The sequence below is a fragment of the Alligator mississippiensis genome, chromosome 4 (genome assembly GCF_030867095.1).
Source record: "Alligator mississippiensis isolate rAllMis1 chromosome 4, rAllMis1, whole genome shotgun sequence".
NCBI lineage: Eukaryota > Metazoa > Chordata > Crocodylia > Alligatoridae > Alligator > Alligator mississippiensis.
Genome location: NC_081827.1, coordinates 147,925,323 through 147,932,454, shown reverse-complemented (window position 1 = coordinate 147,932,454; position 7,132 = coordinate 147,925,323). Strand labels below are relative to the sequence as shown.

The window sequence follows — 7,132 nt, the reverse complement described above, 5'->3', positions numbered from 1 at the left end:
GAAAAGCAATTTGCAGTAGTGGGTGAGGGCTAGTAGCTTTCTTTTATAGATGGGGAAACAGGTCCTGGCACAAGGGCATGCAGAGGCTTTGTGGTAGTGCTGTGCCTAGAAGCCAAATGCTCCTCTCCCCAGTCACAGCCCCCTCCCAGTGACATGGTGCTATAGGTACACTGCGTTCTCTGTGTCATGAAGGATGAAGCTCTGGCAGATTGATCACACTTCAGGAATGTGTCCTCTGAAGAGCAGTTCTGGAGTTAGGTCCATGAAGCTGTTTTCTTCCTCAGTATGGGAGGTGGAGGGAGGGTATGCAGGCTGGGGCACTGGTGTTCTCCCTTTCAGAGGGCATGCTGGCATGGTGAACTTCCCTTTGGACAGTGCATAAGAGAAGGACAGTAAAGGTTTCAATGGATGACTCCTGAAACCCTTGGGGCAGTGTGTCACTCACCAGAACAGCCCTTTGGTGTCACTTCTGTGTGTCCAGTTTAGTCTGTCTGTCCTCCAAAAGACAGACAGACATTTTAAAGTCCTTGATGACTGCCTTTCCACCTGTACAGCAAACCGTATCTCCTCATGCTCTTCTAGCTAGCACCACCCTACAACACCAGCCCTAGGCACCCATGAGGGGCAGGGCAGAAGAGTGATAAAGTTACACCTCCCCTGGAAGGCAAGCAGGCTTTCCCACACAGCACAGCTGATCTGCACTGGTGCTGGCATGTAGAATGGAAGGCATGGCATCTTCTACTTTCCACCCTGCCTCATGTGGCCAGAAACAGGAACAGGAATTCAACAGGCAAATTAAAGTGGTTCACACCCCTGTGTAATGTAGATGCTCCTATTTTGGTTAGGAGGGCATTATTTTGCCCCAGTTTAAGTCACCAACAGGCTCAACTAAATCTGGTTGAAACTACAGTAAGAGTCTCTCCAGATCTGCTGCCCAGACTTGATGAAATTCGGTTCACGCCTTAAACTTAGTGGCCATAACTCTACTGAGGGACAAACCTTGAGTTTCTGAGTGGGGACCTTGGAATCAGTGCCTGTTGCCCTGAGGCAGGGAGGTGGGAAGAAATGCAGATGGGATTAGCAGAGGCTCCTGCAACAAGAAGCCAAAGCCTCCTGCAGGAAATTTGCTGCAGGAGGGTGGCCAGTGCTCCTTTGAACACCCAAAGATGCTGGGGATTGCTGGGCTCTCCTGAAGCAGAGGTGGGCACTGAAGGAACTGCTGGGCAGGTTCCTGGGAAGGGTCAGTCACTGCTGTCTCCTGCTGAGGAGGGTTGTGTTTCCTCTGCCATTGTTCCTGTTTGTGATCATGCCATTGTGTGCCTGGTATGATGGGGCCCTGGACAGTTGCGTCTTTGGCACATGGTCTCAGGATGCTGCCTCAGTGGGAATGGAGAGCTGTTACCACTCTGATGCATATTCTATACAGATGTACTGTCTGGCCCTGCAAAGTACAGCACTATAGTACTATACTACAGTACTATACATTCTATACAGATGTACTGTTGGCTTGGATCCCATCTGCTACTCCTCTGGACACAAGTGCAGTGCTCGGCATTTGAAGAGGAGGGAAGCATGACACCTTCTGCAAAGCAACCTGGTAACAGGTCCCAGAATGGAGGGGCTTATGGCGGGGGGGATGGACACAAAGTTGGGGGGTGGGCATGTCAGAGCAAGGCTTGGGCTATGGGAAATCTTCAGAAAGCCGTGACATAGGGCATTGCTCTATGCCAGAGCAGACACAAAGGGAAGCACCTGCACCCCCTTCCAGATAACACACTGATATTTTGTCAATATATAAATACAGAAGAATAGATGCCCTCTAGCTCATTATTCAGGTGGATTGTGGGAGCTCCCTCAGCTATTCTTTGGAGCAATGGGGTCAATACTTTTTGTGGGAGACATTTGTTAGCAAATCAGCAAGGGATTTTGCAGTCTGAATCTAAACTCCTCACTGTACGTGATACTCTTGGGCTGTTTGGGGAGGCGGGGAGTAACAGAGAGAATGTCTGCTGTAAGGAGCACCAGAACTGCTCTGCAGTCCCCAGGAGCAAGGGAGGGACAGGGGATTATGCTAAAAGGCTGTGGGGGTGAGGAGTGGATGCTCCTAATCCAGTGCTCTTATGCTCCCACAACACTCCTCAGGGAAGCTCATCCTTCAGTGACATTTGCCTCCAGCAGAACCTCATTCCCTCCCCGCAGTCCTCCTGCACTCCCAGCCTGGCCCCAGGAGGTCTACTCAACCCAAGCACTGGATGCATCCTCAACTCAACCTCTTCATCAAGTCCCTGCAGGCAAGGACACTGTATTGCTGGGCTGTGACAGCTGCCAGTGGGAAGACTCTGTGAGCTGTCTCCTCACAGCTGACATCCTTGCTGAGTGCCCAGACAGCCCTGCTCAGTGGGTGCTGGAGCCCTGGCAGTTGCTGCTACTACTTCTGAGGAACGTGAAGGCCAGGAACTGAGAGGATTGGCAGTATCTGTATGTCCTGCAGGGAGGGATGCTCTGCTGCTGTTACTGCTGTGGAGAAGAGCTGAGGCCTGGCTGTACCCTGAGCTCCATAGTTCTGCAGAGAGAGATGCTCAGTTGCTATTACTGCTCCTGGATCCACCGCCAGCCCTGAGACACCAGGAGCTCCTGAGTTGTGGAGACTGGGCTGAGCACCCCATTGCTCCTGTTGCTGGGGAGAACTCCAATGTGTGGATCCTAGAGGATAAAGTAAGACCCGTGAGGTGATGGGAACAGGGACATTTTATGTCCACAAGCTCATCTAATATTTCCCTAACTCTAGAGCTGGTCTAATAAAAGCTATTACCAAACAAATCCTGCATCTCATAGTATCATAGTACTTAGGGTCGGAAGGGACCTAAACAGATCATCAGGTCCAATCCCCTGCCCTGGGCAGGAACGGGTGCTGGGGTCAGAACACGCCAGCCAAATATCTGTCCAGCCTCCTCTTGAAGACCCCCAAGGTAGGAGAGAGCACCACCTCCCTTGGGAGCCCATTCCAGAGTCTGGCAGCCCTAACTGTGAAGTAATGTCTCCTGATGTCCAGCCTGAACCTTCTCTCTAACCATTTGTGGCCATTATTCCTAGTAACCCTGGGTGATGCCCAGGGGAACAGAGCCTCCCCCAATTCCTGCTGGTCCCCCCTGGTGAGTTTATAAATGGCCACCAGATCCCCTCTCAGCCTTCTCTTGTGGAGGCTGAATATGTTCAGGCCCTTTAGCTTCTCTTCATAGGGCCTGCCTCGCTGTCCCTTGACCATGCGAGTGGCCCTCCTCTGGACCCTCTCAATGCTATCCACATCCTTCTTGAAGTGCGGTGCCCAGAACTGGATGCAGTACTCCAAATGCAGCCTGACCAGTGCTGCATAGAGGGGAAGTATCACCTCCCTGGACTTGCTTGTGATGCATCTTTTAGATGCATGACAAGGTGCAGTTAGCCTTACTGACTGCTTCCTCACTTTGGCGGTTCATGTCCATCCTTGAGTCAACAATGACTCCAAGATCCCTTTCTGCCACGTGTTGACAAGAAGGGTGTTCCCCAGGTTGGTTCTCCTGATTTCTGAAGGCAGCTGGGAAATGTGGGTGGGTTGACTCCTACTTTCTTATTTCACAGAAAAGGTCCAGGAGGCCAAACTGACCAGGGTTCATCCTGAAGCTGCCATCCCAGGGTGTCTTGGGGTGCTGAAACTATTCTAAAGAGCAAGCTCAATCTCACCTTAGTGTTTCATTTATACCTTCTTTGTTCACAACAACTTGGCCAATCACATATTCTAGATAGCTGTTATCATCTTGCAGCCACTTTTTTTCCCACTTGCTTATTTTATCCAAAAAAATGGGATTTCAAAGCTCAACAGGCTTGGAGCCATCCCATAGTAACCAGAGCCTGGTACAGAGCATATGCTGCCTGTATCCATGATTTGCTCCAACCAAGCACCAGGAGGGACTGGAATTAGGCATTTGTAGAAGCATGCATTTATAAGGAAGTCATTAGCAATGCAGAAAGATCCATATATGTCCAAGCAGCTGCAGCTGAGAAGGGAGAAGAAAGTTTAGCTTTGCCAGGGCACCATTAAATGTCACCTCTAAAGCTGGGGAATATTTGAGCACAGAGGCTGCAGCATAACATGGATTTTGTTGCTGACTCTCATGGGTACCCTCCCACCCAACCTCCTGCTCAGGATCCCTTGCCTTCAGCTCTGCTGGTGTCCTGTTGGGGGAGATGAGACAGAAAATAGCAACTGTGAAATGTCCTTCCCAGCTTCTTTTTTGGGGGTCCTTTCCTGAGTGATCATCCATGTGTCCCCCAAGCCATCCACCAGGGAGCCTCTTCTCTTGCATGTAAACTGTAAGGCGCAGCCTAGTTTGGGACCATCTTTATGTTTAAGGCTTTTACTGGCCTTAAAGTGGCACAACAGCACCCCCGGGTGGTCAGACTGCAGAGGCATCTCCAAAGCAATGAAAAAACCTTGTCATGCTTACCATTTCCTGGGTGTCACTGATCACCAGGAGATGAGCTCTCTGCAGCACAGGACTCCTGGCTGGAATTCCAGTCCTTTCTCTCCTTGCAAAAGAGGTAGCAGCTGTCCCCATAGCCCACCCACAGCTCGGGGCAGCACTGGCAGGAGTCACCGGTAAAGAATCATGACAATGGCTTTGTTGTTTTACTTTCCCCTCTGTAGGATCTCAGGGAATGTGGCAGCCTGGATAGCTCAGGAATCACACATCTGCTTGCTGATGTGGAGCCACCCCTTGGTAGAAGGTGACAACTGCACAGAGCAAGGACTGTGATTAAGGCAGGAAGCGGAGTTGGGAGCAAAGATGTAAATGCCTCCACAAGGGCCTTTGTGAACTTGCTGTGCTTACTGTTACCCCCAGAGCTGTACCTAGGGGTGTGCAGGGCCTGGGGCATATCAGCCTGCACAGGTCTGGGGGGGTAAGGGAGGGTGATGAATGGCCGAAGCCAGACGGCGACGCTCAGCAGCGGCGGTGCATGGTGGCCGCAGCAGGGCCTGTATAGCACTGTTCATGGGCCCCCCCAAAGTGCAGGGTCCGGGGCCATTGCCCTGATTTGCACCCCCCCCTCCCACCCCCCCAGGGACAGCCCTGGTTACCCCTGACTTTCACCACATGGATGTCAGTGGAGTTACTCAGAACTAAGATAGCAGAACCTACACTCAGTAAGTGAGAGAGGGACTGCAAAGAGGGTGGGGGAAAAGGGCTTATACACAGTGTGATTGTTGCACTGATTGAGGTATGAGGTAGCTGTGATCACAGCTTAGAGGCCTTTACATAAGGCATGGACACAATATGGTTTAGCACCTTCTTTGTATATTGCACTCAGTGTCACACTCAGAATATTTGTATTTCCTAGATTAAAGTCTGCAAAGCAGGCAAATCTGCAAGGATCTTTCAGCACCGGTCTTCCTGTAACTGGGGAGCACAGCTTGGGTAGAGAGGCTCAGATTACCCCAAGAAGCATACAGGTATACAACAGGCAACACTAGACTTTGGTTTATGTTGGTGCCTAGCTAGAGTAACTCCAGCCTCCTCTAGGGGATCACTTCACATTTATGCCAGTGTCACGGGGATCAGAATCCAACCTTCTCTGCCTAAATGAACTGAGAACAGACCTCCCATCACTTTCAGGCTGTTGACGCCCAAAGCTGTTTTGCACACTTACTTGATCTCCAGACTACCAGTACTACCCCTAGAGCCAAGCAGCACACGAGAGAGGACTGGGAGCCGGGGGCTAGAAGAGAGAAAATGGGAACCAAGGTAAATGCCCATTGTGTACGTAGCACTGGACAGTGTAGAAATGGGCCAGTCTATTACCAGCACCTGTGTGCAAGACAGCTTATAGTGTAATGTATAACCAGGCAACCAGTGGGAGTACTACAGCTTCTGTTCCTGGAAGGGTTTAGGTGTGACACACTATACAGAGCTCCCTCTAGTTTTCTCAGTAGTATAGTCATACTCTGTGGGCTATGCACACATCAACAATGCTACAGAACTGACCCGATGCTTCACAGTCTCTGGGGATGCTGTGCTGATTGGTAGTGGCATAAGAAACACTGGCTGGTATTGGTTGGTGAAGCTCCTTCCTCAGAGCCAGTAGTGACCCCAGAGTGGTACCACGCATACTGTGCATTTGGCAGGGGGATGGAGTGCTCCTGCAGTTGACTTGGTCCTGACTCCGGTGGACATGTCTATTTGTGTGCTTTAATACACATTAGCCTATTTGAATGTGCATTAAAATGTCACAGAAAATGTTGTTCACTTTCTCTAATGCTCATTCAAATAGGTTAATGAACCTTTTTCTAGTACCTCACAATGGGGGTACTAAATGTAATGCACATTAGCAAAAGTGCATTAATAAACATGTAGACTCACCACGCAGTATGACTGCAAGGTGCTGGAGGGACAGGCTGGTGCAGCTGCAGCTGCCTCCTTGTAGACAGAAAGTACCAACAAGGCCACTCCCACCTACGTATTTAATGAAACCCTGGCACTTTTACAAGGATAGGATTTGACCTCAGCATCCAGGATGCACACATGGTCACTGACCTTTCTATAGTCTGCTTGATGTTCTTCTGTCTCTGCTGCCTTCAGACACAGCACCTGTAGCACTGAAGTTTGTGGCAGGGCACTTGACATACCTGCCAGTTCAGGAGGTCAGGCAGCCTGCTGGAAGGTCAGGGCTCATTGCAGAGTCAGCTGACCCAGGGGGCTGGCAGGTGAGGCTAGGGCTGGTTAAGGGAGTCTCCTGATTGAAGGAGGGCTGGATGTAGACAGGGTATAAGCCCAGAGCCTGAGACTAGGGCTGGCTATAACATTTTGGGAGCTGGTGAAGGAACATTACCTAGCATGAAAGCTGCTGCTCCTGAATGCAAGCAAAGAGAATGACATCTGGAGGTCTGGGTAAGACCTAAGATGATGGAGAAGGTTCCTGGGGACCCACTGTGGGGTCCAGAGCCCTGAGAAGGGGGCTGAATGCCTGGACCTCTTGGGAGGCCAGATGAGCTCAGAGAGAGGTGGAGCCTTGGTGAGCAGCCAGGCAAGCCCCAGGAGAGGGGCTGAGTGTCTATGGGTCTATTTAGGAGCCAGGTGAGCCCCAACTGAGGGGCTGA

At 50.8% G+C, this 7,132-nt stretch overlaps 1 long non-coding RNA gene across 1 annotated transcript; it reads right to left on the bottom strand.

Moving 5' to 3' along the window:
* Window positions 1-801: 801 nt before the first annotated feature.
* Window positions 802-4,768, bottom strand: LOC132250249 (uncharacterized). The gene is made up of 2 exons (XR_009461909.1): window positions 4,485-4,768; window positions 802-2,703 (listed from the first exon to the last, which is right to left on the bottom strand). It is a non-coding gene; the product is annotated as an uncharacterized LOC132250249 (long non-coding RNA).
* Window positions 4,769-7,132: the final 2,364 nt, after the last annotated feature.